A 12721-nucleotide genomic window follows, 5' to 3' on the forward strand; every position below is an offset into this window, starting at 1 on the left:
CAGAATTGTCTCTGAGGTGCTAGAGAAGAGTGTCAACCCCTGGTGCTCAGCTAGGGTGTCCTGGGCCTGGGTCACGCCTTCCGTTGCTTCTGCGGGCCAAGGAGGGACTAGGAACTGGGGTCCAAAAGTTCCTGACTCACTGACAAAAAGAACGTTTGTGGGTCTGGTAGACTGCTACTTCCGGAAAGGAGATCAGGAAGACAAAAGGAAAGGTGTTGGGACCATTTTTTTCCCTGACCACCTCCTTTCCGGGGCAAGGTCCGGGCGGTGGGAGTGGGGAGCAGGCTGTGAGAAGAGTCTAAGAAAAAAAATAGATTTTGAAAAATGAAATGTAGCTTTAGGAACCCCAAGTTTAGCAACTACAGAAACCCCAAAATTTAAATGAAATGATTTTTTTTTCAATTGTTTAAGAAGAGAGAAGGTGATACGATAATGGAAGCAGAGCTTGGAGTGATAGCTTTGAAGATGGAGGGGTCTCCACAAGCCAAGGAATAAAGGCAGCCAGTAGAAGTTTAGAGCCTTGAGAAGGAAGTAGCCCTGCCGACTTAAGCCTTAACTATAGGCCAGTAAAACTGATTTCGGACTTCTGGCCTCCAGAACTGTAGGAGAATAGACTTGTGTTGTTTTAAGCTACTAAATTGGTGGTGACTTGTTGCAACAGCTGTAAGAAACAAATGCAGATGTAGTATATACACTAACTTGTAAGTGATCATGAGGTACTGTCAGGTGAAAAAAGTAAGTTGCAGAGTTGCAGAATAATTGTATAATATGATTCCTTTTTAGTAAAAAATACCAACTAAGTAACTTAATATTTTTATATATACATATACATCTATATGCATATCTTTATGTTCACTTGTGTTTATATGAGCAAAAGAAGGGTGTGAAAGAATACACACCAGGCTATTGATACTGGTTTAAGTTGTGAGGGTGGTGGGAATGGGAGGGAGTTGAGGAGGGGAATAAGGGAGAATTGTTTTATACATCTTTGTTTAGTGTTTTTACTATGGGCATATACTACTTTTGCAATTTGAAAAATATTCAATTAAGACATTTTTCAATAAGTCATGTTTGGCTCAACATATTACCCCCACAGGAAAATGGGGCAAGGAAACGTAGTCAACCACTAATGTGGATTCTAAAGTTATGAGCAAAGTTATATGTATTTTCTAAACAGAAAATGCTCCTCAAAAAGTAACACTAGTAGTATTGCTCTAGCAATGCTCCAAAATGAGCTCACCCTCTTACTGAGGATTATTGATCAGTCTACATTACATTGGTATCAGGATTAAAATACATTGAGTGGATCTGTGGACACTAATCCACAAGTTTTTGTCAGAGGAAATTTACTGAAAAAAATTGTTTAGGTGTTGGAGATTTTGCACAAAATAGCCTTACTTCTTACAAGTACCAAAAAAGAGCTGCCTCTTATTGAGCACCTACTGTGTGCCAGATAGTATATGTAATTTTCAATCCTTTTCCAGTTATCTATTGTTATGTATCAAATCACCCCCAATCTTAATGGCTTCAAACAATAATCATTTTATTATCTCCTGTGGTTTCTGTGGATAAGAAATTTAGGAAAGTCTGGGCCAGGCAGTTCTGGCTCAAAGTCTTTCATGCAGTTGCAGTCAGAAGGTAGCTGAAGCTGGAAGGCAAGGGGGTGAGGGTGGGGAGGTGTTAGGGCTACAGCATCTAGGGGCTGACCAGCGTCTCTCTCTCTCCACTTAGTTCCATGTGGTCTCTTATTGTGGGCTAATTTGGGCTTCCTCACAACCTGGTGACTTTAGGGTAGTTGGTCTGCTTACATGGCAGCTGGGTTCCCCTCCAAGCAAGTGTCCTAAGAAGAAAAAGCCAAAATATTGTTTACGTTCTCCAGTCAAAGACTACCATGAATATACATGTGGTTAAACAAGTTGAATTTATTACTCCTTGAAGTGAGGGAGAACAAACCCATTGGAGAATTATTGGATGTCTCAGTTAAGAGGATGTTAGAAAGAACCTATTATAGGATTTGGGCTTTGGTTGAGTGGTTTGGGGGAGGGTCTAAGGAAGCAGGGATTGATTCACCCTAGACTGAATGCTGTCAGATTGCATGCAATTCTGATTGGTATCTCAATAAATCAGACGAGGGTGAAGATAAAACTACAATTGATAAGGAAGTAGCAGTCACTCATTTTGACCAAGGGAGAAGGAGAGTTGGTATTTTGGGGGTGCCACAGTGAGTGACCTTGTTTTTGTGTTTAGATAAAATTATGAAGTGGCTTTTTTGGTTTCATTTTATCATGGTCTCAAAGTAGTCTTGTCTAAGAGTGGTACTCTAAGATTGTTCACATCCAATAAAAGAAAAATATGGCCTAGCTATGAGTACCAGGCCAGCTTCCAAATGTTAAAAACTGCTTTTTATTTTCTTTCTCAGTATCTTCTTTCATGAGCTAACCTCAGAAGTCACATAGTATCATCTTCACCATAATTACAAATCCATCCAGATACAAGGGGAGTGAATTTAGACCCTGTTATGGACTGAATGTTTGTGTTCCTCCAAAATTCATATGTTGAAATCTAATTCCCAATGTGATGGTATTTGGAAGTGGGGCCTTTGGGAGGTAATTAGGTCCTCATGAAAGACAAAGAGCTGGCTTGCTCTTTTTCTGCTATGTGAGGACACAGTGAGAAGTTAGCAGGCTGCAACCCAGAAGGGGGCTCTCACCAGAACCCAACCATGATGGCACCCGGATCTTGGACTTCCAGCTTCCAGAACTATGAAAAATAAATGTTTGTTATTTAAGGCATACAGTCAATGGTAATTTGTTAAGGCAACTCAAATAAGAAAACCCCCACCTCTTATTATTATTATTATTATTATTATTATTATTATCTTTTGGCCCCGGCGTGGGGCATGTGGGATCTTATTCCCCATCCAGGGATCGAAGCCGCACCCCCTGCATTGGAACCGCGGAGTCTTAACCACTGGATCACCAGGGAAACTCCCACCTCTTGATGGGAAATGTGTCAAAATCACATGAACGTGAGTGCTTGGAATGGGAGCTATTGTTGCAGCCATCTTTGGAAAATATAGTCTGCCAGAAATGTTTTCCAAAATGCTAGGCTTATTCGCACTGGTTAGCTTATTAGCACTATTTTTTAAGATGAGTAACCTAAAGCTCAGAAAGATTAAGTAACTTGCCCAAGATCTTCAGAATAATAACTGACTGGCTCTGAAATCAGGGTCACCCGGCTGCCTATACGATTTAACTGACAAGCATGCGTAAGCCTCTTTCCCACTAACTTTTCTCCCCTGTATATAAAAATAATTGTAAATAAATATTCTTTTAAATCTCACCAAACACAACATATTATATAATAAAAGCCATTATGGATATTTAAGTGTCATATTAAGATTGTCATCAATCAAAAAACATAAGATTATACTTCTAAGTGTTTATGATTTTGTGTTATGTTCTTTTATAAGGCATATTTTTAAAATATTTATTTATTTATTTGGCTGCATTGAGTCTTAGTTTCAGCACGCAGGATTTTCGTTGCAGCATGTGGAATCTTTTTTTTTTTTTTAATTTATTTTTGGCTGCGTTGTGTGTTCGTTGCTGCACATGGGCTTTCTCTAGTTGCGGTGAGCGGGGGCTACTCTTCATTGTGGTGCATGGGCTTCTCATCATGGTGGCTTCTCTGGTTGCAGAGCACAGGCTCTCGGCACGCAGGTTTCAGTAGTTGTGGCACGCGGACTCAGTAGTTGTGGCTCGTGGGCTCTAGAGCACAGGCTCAGTAGTTGTGGTGCACAGGCTTAGTTGCTCTGCGGCATGTGGGATCTTCCCGGACCAGGGCTCTAACCTGTGTCCCCTGCATTGGCAGGCGGATTCTTAACCACTGCGCCACCAGGAGAGACCCCATGTGGGATCTTTTGTTGCGGCGCTTGGGCTCTTTGTTGCAGTGTACGGGCTTCTCTCTAGTTGTGGCGCGGGGGCTCTACAGTGGGCGGGATTAGTTGCCCTGTGGCATGTGGGATCTTAATTCCCCAACCAGGGATCGAACCGGCATCCCCTGCGTTGGAAGGCGGCTTCTTAGCCACTGGACCACCAGGGAAGTCCCTGTGAGGCATATTTGAATACTAAAAATACCATAATAGTAATGAACTTCAACTTTTTTATTGAAAAGGATCAAAAAGAAGAAAAATTCTAAAGCAGATATCAATGTTTAAGACTCCCTTAAACTGGAACCAACGTTTAAGATAAACTAAAGTCATTTATAAAAATTTGAAATATAGTGGATTTACAATATTGTGTTAGTTTCAGGTGTACAGCAAAGCAATTCGGTTATATATTTTTTCAGACTATATTCCAATACAGATTATAACAAGATATCAAATATCGTTCCCTGTGCTATACAATAAATCCTTGATGCTTATCTATTTTATGTATAGTAGTTTGTATCTGTTAATCCCGTACTCCTCATTTGTCCTTCTCTCCCTCCCTCTCCCCTTTGGTAACCATAAGTTTGTTTTCTATGTCTATGAGTCTGTTTCTGTTTTGTATATAGATTTTTTTTTTTTTTTGGCTGTACCACAAGGTTTGCAGGATCTTAGTTCCCCAACTAGGGATCAAACCTGTGCCCCCTGCAGTGGGAGCATGGAGTCCTAACCACTGGACCACCAGGGAATTCCTTAGATTCATTTGTATTATTTTTTAGATTCCACATATAACTGTTATCTCATAGTATTTGTATTTCTCTGTTTGGCTTACTTCACTGAGTATATCAGTCCATCCATCCATGTTGCTGCACATGGCAATATTTCATTCTTTCTTTACAGCTGAGTAATATTCCATTGTGTGTGTGTGTGTGTGTGTGTGTGTGTGTGTGTGTGTGTGTGTGTATACCACATCTTCTTAAACTGTTGATGGGCACTTGGGTTGTTTCCATGTCTTGGCTATTGTAAATAGTGCTGCTATGAACATTGGGTGCATGTATCTTTTTGAGTTAGACTTTTCACTTTTTCCAGATATATACCCAGGAGTGGAATTGCTGGATCATATGGTAGCTCTATTTTTAGTTTTTTGAGGACACTCCATATTGTTTTCCATAGTGGCTGCACCAATTTACACTCTTACCAACAGTGTAGGAGGATTCCCTTTTCTCTAAATCTTCTCCAGCATTTATTATTTGTAGACTTAGTGATGATAGACATTCTAACCAGTGTGAGGTGATACCTCATTGTGGTTTTGATTTGCATTTCTCTAATAATTAGTGACATTGAGCATCTTTTCATGTGCCTGTTGGCCATCTGTATGTCTTTGGAAATTTTTCTATTTAGGTCTCCTGCTCATTTTTTTATTGGGTTGTTTGGGTTTTCTTTGATCATCATTCACATCATTTGCAAATATTTTCTCCCATTCTGTAGGTTGTTTTTTCTTGTTGATTTCCTTTGCTATGAAAAGCTTTTAAGTTTGATTAGGTCCCATTTATTTTTGTTTTTATTTGTTTTGCCTTGGGAGACTGATCTAAGAAAATATTGCTACAATTATGTCAGAGAAAGTTTTGCGTATGTTCTCTTCCAGAAGTTTTATGGTATCCTGTCTTATATTTAAGTCTTTAAACCATTTTGAGTTTATTTTTGTATATGGTGTGAGGGAGAGTTCTAATTTCATTGATTTACACGTAGCGTCCAGCTTTCCCAACACCACTTGTTGGAGAGGCTATCTTTTCTCCATTGTATATTCTTGCCTCCTTTGTCACAGATTAATTGACCACAGGTGCATGGGTTTATTTCTGGGCTCTATATTCTGTTCCATTGATCTATATGTCTATTTTTGTGCCAATACCATGCTGTTTTTTTAATAAATAAATTTATTTATATATATATTTTTGGCTGCATTGGGTCTTCATTGCTGCGCGTGGGCTTTCTCTAATTGAGGTGAGCGGGGGCTACTCTTCGTTATGGTGTGCAGGCTTCTCATTGTAGTGGCCTCTCTTGTTGCAGAGCACAGCTCTAGGCACACGGGCTCCAGTAGTTGTGGCATGAGAGCTTAGTTGTTTCATGGCAAGTGGGACCTTCCTGGACCAGGGCTTGAACCCATGTCCCCTGCATTAGCAGGCAGATTCTTAACCACTGTGCCACCAGGGAAGTCCCAACATCATGCTGTTTTGATTACTGGAGCTTTGTAATATAGTCTGAAGTCTGGACCTGTTATGCCTCCAACTTTGTTGTTTTTCCTCAGGATTGCTTTGGCAATTCTGGCCCTTTTGTGATTCCATATAAATTTTAGGATTATTTGTTCCAGTTCTGTGAAAATTATCCTGGGTATTTTGATAGGGATTGCATTAAATATGCAGATTGCTTTGAGTAGTATAGCCATTTTAACAATGTTAATTCTTCCAATCCAAGAGCATGGGATATCTTTCCATTCCTCTGAATCATCTTCAATTTCCATAATCAATGTTTTATAGTTTTCAGTGTATAGGTCTTTCATCTCCTTGGTTAAGTTTATTCCTTGGTTTTGTTTTGTTTTGTTTTTGTTTTTGTTTTTGGACACAATTCTAAAAAGGATTGTTTTTTTTACTTTCTCTTTCTGATATTTTGTTATTAGTATAAAGAAATGCAGCAGAGTTCTGTATATTAATCTAGTATCCCACTATCTTGCTGAATTTATTTATTAGTTCTAACTGTTTTTGTGTGGAGAGTTTAGGGTTCTCTATGTGAAGTATCATGTCATCTTCAAATAGTGACATTTTTACCTCTTCCCTTCCAATCTGTATACTATTTATTTGTTTTTCTTGTCTGACTGCTGTGGCTAGGACTTCTAATACTATGTTGAATAGAGGTAGTTAGTTGGTCATCCTTGTCTTGTTCCTGAATTTAGCAGGAAGGCTTTCAGCTTTTCACCATTGAGGATTATATTGGCTGTGGTTTTGCCATAAATGGCTTTTATTATGTTGAGATACGTCCCCTCTATGCCCATTTTGGTGAGAGTTTTTATCATGAATGGATGTTGAATTTTGTCCAGTGCTTTTTTTTTTTTTGCATCTATTGAGATGATCTTGTGGTTTATGTCTTTCCTTTTGCTAATGTGGTGTATCACATTGATTGATTTGCTTATGGCAAACCATTCTTGCATCCCTGGAATGAATCCAAATTGATCATGTTGTATGATCTTTTTAAGTATTGTTGGATTTGATTTGCTACTATTTTGTTAAGGACTTTTTCATCTGTATTCATCAAGGATATTGACCTGTAATTTATATTTTTTTGTAGTGCCTTTGTGTGGTTTTGGTATCAAGGTGATAGTGGTTTCACAGAATGAATTTGGGAGCATTCCCTCCTCTTCAATTTTTTGGAATAGTTGAAGAAGGATAGGTATAACTTTTTCTTTTTATGTTTGGTACAATTCCCCAGTGAAGCTGTCCAGTCCTGGACTTTTGTTTGCAGGGAGTTTTTTATTACAGACTCTATTTCACTGCTAGTGATCAGTCTGTTCAAATTATCTGTTTCTTCTTGACTCAATTTTGGCAGGCCGTATGTTTCTAGAAATTTGTCTATTTCTTGTAGGTAGTCCTATTTGTTGGCATATAACTGTTCATAGTATTCTCTCATTATTTTTTGTATTTCTGTGGCATCAGTTGTTATTTCTCCTCTTTCATTTCTTATTTTGTTTTTGTTTTTGGGTCACCTCTCTTTTCTTCTTGGTGAGCTTAGCTAGAGGTTTGTTGATTTCATTTATCTTTTCAAATAACCAGTTCTTGTTTTTACTGCTATTTTCTATTGTTTTTTAATTTTTATTTTATTTATTTTCTCTCTGATCTTTATTATTTCTTTCCTTCTGATGACTGGGTTTTGTTTGTTCTTTTTCTAATTCTTTTAGGTGGTAAGTTAGGTTGTTTATTTGATATTTTTCTTGTTTCTTCAGGCAGGCCTGTATCACTATGAACTTCCCTCTTAGAATTGCTTTTGCTGCCTCCCATAAATTTTATAAGGTTGTGTTTTCATTTTCATTTGTCTCAAGGTATTTTCTGATTTCTTCTTTGATTTCATCATTGACCCATTGGTAGTAGCATGTTGTTTACTATCCATGTGTTTATTCTAATCCCAGTTTTCTTTCTGTGGTTAATTTCTAGCTTCATACAGTTATGTTCAGAGAAAATGCTTGAAATAATTTCTATCCTTTTAAATTTGTTGAGATTTGTTTTGTGACCTAGTATGTGCTCTATCCTAGAGAAGGTTCCATGCATACCTGAAAAGAATCTGTATTTTTTGTTTGTTTTTTGTTTTGGATGTAGGGTCTTGTAGATATACATTAAGTCCCACTGGTCAATTTTGTCATTTAGGATCTCTGTTGCCTTATGATCTCTCCATTGATGTCAGTAAGGTGTTAAAGTCTCCTGCTATTATTGTATTATGGTCAATTTCTTCCTGTATGTCTGTTAGTATTTGCTTTATATAGTTAGGTGCTCCTATATTGGGTACATATATGTTAATGAGTGTAATAGCCTCTTCTTGTATTGATCCCTTTATCATTAGATAATGCCCTTCTTTGTCTTTTTTTATGGCCTTGGTTTTAAAGTCTATTTTGTCTGATATGTGTATTGCTACACCCACTCTCTTGCCATTTCCATTTGCATGAAATATCTTTTTCCATCCCCTTACTTTCAGTTTGTGTATTTCACCCTGAAGTGAGTCTCTTGTAGTCAGCATATCATAGTTTCTTGTTTTATTATCTAATCTGCCACTCTGTGTCTTTTGATTGGAGCATTTAGTCCATTGACATTTAAAGTAATTATTGATAGGTACGTACTTATTGCTATTTTAATCCTTGTTTTCCGGTTGTTTTTGTAGTTCTCTTTTGTTGTTCTCCTTGTTGTTGTTTTTCCTTTTGTGGTTTGATGATTTTCTTTTGTAGTATGCTTGAGTTCTTTCCTTTTTGTTTTTTGTGAATGTATTGTATATTTTCTATTTGTGCTTACCATGGAGTTCAAGTATGTTGACCCATAACTATATCTATTTTCTTTAAACTGAAAGTCATTCAAGTTAAAACACAGACTAAATGATCTACATTTTTATACTCTTTTCTCCCACATTTTGTGACTTTGATGTCCTATTTTAAACATTCATGCTTATCTTTTTACTATTAATTGTAGTTAAAAGTCATTTTACAATTTTTAAAGTTGTTTTTTAATCTATGTTCTAGCTTATTTAAGTGATTTTCACCTTTTATATGTTTGCCTTTCCTATTGTGATTTCCCCTTTCCTATAGACTCTTGCTTCTTTTCTATTTAGAGAAGACTCTTCAATATTTCTTTTGGGGTAGGTTAAATATTGCTGAATTCTTTTAGTTTTTGCTTCTCTGAGAAATTCTTTCTTTCTCCTTCTATTCTAAATGATAATCTTGCTGGGTAGAGTACCCTAGGTTGCAGGTTTTTCTCTTTCAGGACTTTAAATATATCATGCCACTCCCTCCTGGCCTATAAATTTCCTGCAGAGGAATCAGCTGATAGCCTTATGGAGGTTCCCTTGTAACTGACTCTTTGTTTTTCTTTTGCTAGCTTTATAATCCTCTCTATCTTTAACTTTTGACATTTTAATCATGATATGTCTCAGTGTGAGTCTGTTTAGGTGCATCTGTTTTGGGGTCCTCTGTGCTTCCTATACCTGGATATCTGTTTCCTTCTTCTTTAAGTTTGGGAAGTTTTCAGCTATAATTTCTTCAAATACATTTTCAATCCCCTTCTCTCTCTCTTTTCCTTCTGAAGCCCCTATTATGCATAGGTTGGAATGTTTTATGTTATCCCATAGATCTTGTATGTTACTTTCTTCTTTTTCTTTTTTTTTTTTATTTGTCTTTCTGTGTACTGTTTGGATTGGGTGATTTCCATTATTCTGTATTCCAGATCACTTATTAGTTCTCCAGTGTCATTTAGTCTGCTACTTATTGCTTCTATATTGGTTTTTATCATGACAATTGAATTGTCTGTTTTTGATTGGTTCATTTTTTTTGGTTTCTAATTCCTTGTTAAAGTGATCTGCATTTCCATTGAAAATCTTTTAAATTCATTTAGAATTTTTATTACCTTATTTTTGAACTCAGGGTCTAGTAGACTGGTGAGGTCTGTTTCATTCATTTTTTTTCGGGAGATTTCTCTTATCCTTTTAATTGGGAGTAGTTCCTCTGCCTTTTCATTTTACTTAACTTTTTCTGTCTCTGAATTTAAGAGAACCAGTTATCTACTCTGGTCTTGAAGGGGTGTTTTTATGTGGGGGCCCCCCTATGTAGACTGTGTGTGTCCAGTATTTTTGGTGTGAGGGCTGGTTTTGTTATGGGTGCCATGCAGAATGGGTGTGGTTGGTGTTAGGGGATTTAAACCCTGTGCAGGAATGAGGCAGGGCTTCCTCTGTGCTCTGTTGCTATCACAGCCCTGTCAGGGGCAAGGTCTGCTCCCCAGTTTTTGGAGTAGAAGCCCTGAGGCTCAGGTTCTATCAGGCTCCATTGCCCTTGAGTGCAAGACCTGCCACAAAGGATGTGATTGCTGAAGGAAGTGAAGCCCATGTGATCACAGAGGACCTATGTGCCGCCTGTGTAGGCATCTGTGGTTCCACTCAGAAGCAGCCCAAGGTTGCATCTCTTTTTCTCTTGTGTTCATCCCAGATCTAGTGCAAGGCTATGGTGTGGAGTAGGCTGGGGTTGGGGGTCAGGGCATTGTGATTGCAGGAATTAAGGTGGCTATGCTGCCTCGAGATCTGGGCTGCCTCTGTGGCAGACTTCTCCCAGGACTTGTCTGCTCCAGATCTAGTGTAAGCTGTGGTATGGAGTGGGCAGGGCCTAAGTGCCCTCACTGGAAAACAAACCATTGAGTACTCCTGCCCAGGGCCTGTCTGCCCAAGATGCAGAGCTTAACCACTGTGCCCTCTTGTGGTACTGCCCTGTGCACACACTGAAGATGTTCACTGCAGCCCCTCCCACCACCTTGTGCACATGCTGACAATGGGCTCCAAGGTTCACCTGGATCACACCTCAGGTGCCCTAGTATGTCTCCACATAGCTAGACCAAATCTTCGCCCAGATCTCATGCCAGGCTGGGGTGTGGAGTGAGCAGGGCCAGAGTGTTGTGCCTTGGAATTGATAAGTGCAGCAAAGCAGCAACTGCCAGTGCAAGGCTCTTTCTGCCCTGATTGTTAGCAAGCCAGCATGTGTGCACTCCTCACAAATAAAAACCAGGCTTCTCCAGCCCTTCTGTCTGTCTCAGCAGATTTCCCAGCAGGCAAGAGGCCTTGCAGGCAAGACCCCAGGACTGGGATGCCCAGATTGTGGGTTGACCTGCTCACTTCCCAGAATGAGGGTCCCCCTGTGTGGACCTTCTCTTCCTTACAGATCCCTCCCAGGGGCGCAGGTCCACCCTGATGCCTTTTTTTTCCATCCTATCCAATTATGTGGAGATCTTTCCTGCAGCTTTGGTTGTATAGGAGTTCTGTCAGTTTTTCCAGTTAGTTTTCCATGAGAATTGTTACACATGTAGATGTACTTTTGCTGTGTTTGTGGGGGGAAGGTGAGCTCCATGACCTCCTACTATGCCATCTTGATCCCCCCAATTCCTGAAGTCATTTTTATGAAAAGTAAATGGGAACTTTCCAAGTGTAATCTGTATTTAAGTTCATCTCAAAGCCCATATTTTAAAAGCCTTATTTTAATACAATTGAATATTATTCAGCCATACAAAGAAATACTGCCATTTGCAACAACATGAATGAAATTCGACGGCATTATGATAAGTGAAGTAAGTCAGACAGAGAAAGACAAACTTTGCATGGTCTTAAAATAATTCCACTATGTGAAATCTAAAAAAGTTGAACTAACTCATAGAAACAGAGTAGAATGATTGTTACCAGGTGCTGGGGGAAATGGGGAGACGTTGGTCAAAGAGTACAAACTTTCAGTTATAAGATGAATAAGTTCTGGGGATATAATGTACAGCAAGGTGACAACAGTTACCAATACTTTATTGTAAGCTTAAAATCTGCTAAGAGAGTAGACCTTAAATGTTCTCACCACACACAAAAAATGGTAACTATGTGAGGTGATGGATGTGTTAACTAACCTTAATATGGCAGTCGTTTCAGAATATATACATATATCAAATCATCACACTGTATGCTTTACTCATACAAACTTATTTGTCGATTATATCTCAGTAAAGCTGGGAGAAAACCCTTATTTTAAAAGATCTTGGGACTTCCCTGATGGTCCAGTGGTTAAGATTCCATGCTTCCAATGCAGGGGGCCCAGGTTCGATCCCTGGTCGGGGAACTAAGATCCCACAGGCCACACAGCAAGACCAAAATATTACAAAATTTTTAAAAAGTAAAAGATCTTGTTTGTAGGGTCTACTAAATATATACTATTGCCACTACAGTTGAGGCTTACAAAGACAAATAGCTGTCTTCCATCAGCTAAGCCTCCTTATTTTCTCTCTCAGAGGTGTTCTAAGAATCTTACTGGCAACGTGTCTTTGATTTGAATTACTAAAAGTATACAAGGTACCAAAAATGAAAATGTCAATTATTTGTTGTTAAGCAGAGTGAATCACTAATACTGTGTGCTTAGGTGGCAACTTTGTTTGAAGAATTAACTTTATTACCATTATGTTATTATAGGACGCATTGCAAATCAATCAACCAATATTAGCTGAATGCAAATTATGTGCAGACCACAGTTCTAGATAT

The 12721-nt window shown here is 38.6% G+C and overlaps 1 non-coding gene across 1 annotated transcript; it reads left to right on the top strand.

The window, feature by feature from the left end:
- Nucleotides 1–12232: 12232 nt before the first annotated feature.
- TRNAW-CCA (transfer RNA tryptophan (anticodon CCA)) lies at nucleotides 12233–12305 on the top strand. The gene has a single exon. It is a non-coding gene; the product is annotated as a tRNA-Trp (tRNA).
- The last annotated feature ends 416 nt before the right edge of the window (nucleotides 12306–12721 follow it).

This window comes from Balaenoptera acutorostrata, chromosome 9, assembly GCF_949987535.1.
Source record: "Balaenoptera acutorostrata chromosome 9, mBalAcu1.1, whole genome shotgun sequence".
In the NCBI taxonomy this organism is placed as follows: domain Eukaryota; kingdom Metazoa; phylum Chordata; class Mammalia; order Artiodactyla; family Balaenopteridae; genus Balaenoptera; species Balaenoptera acutorostrata.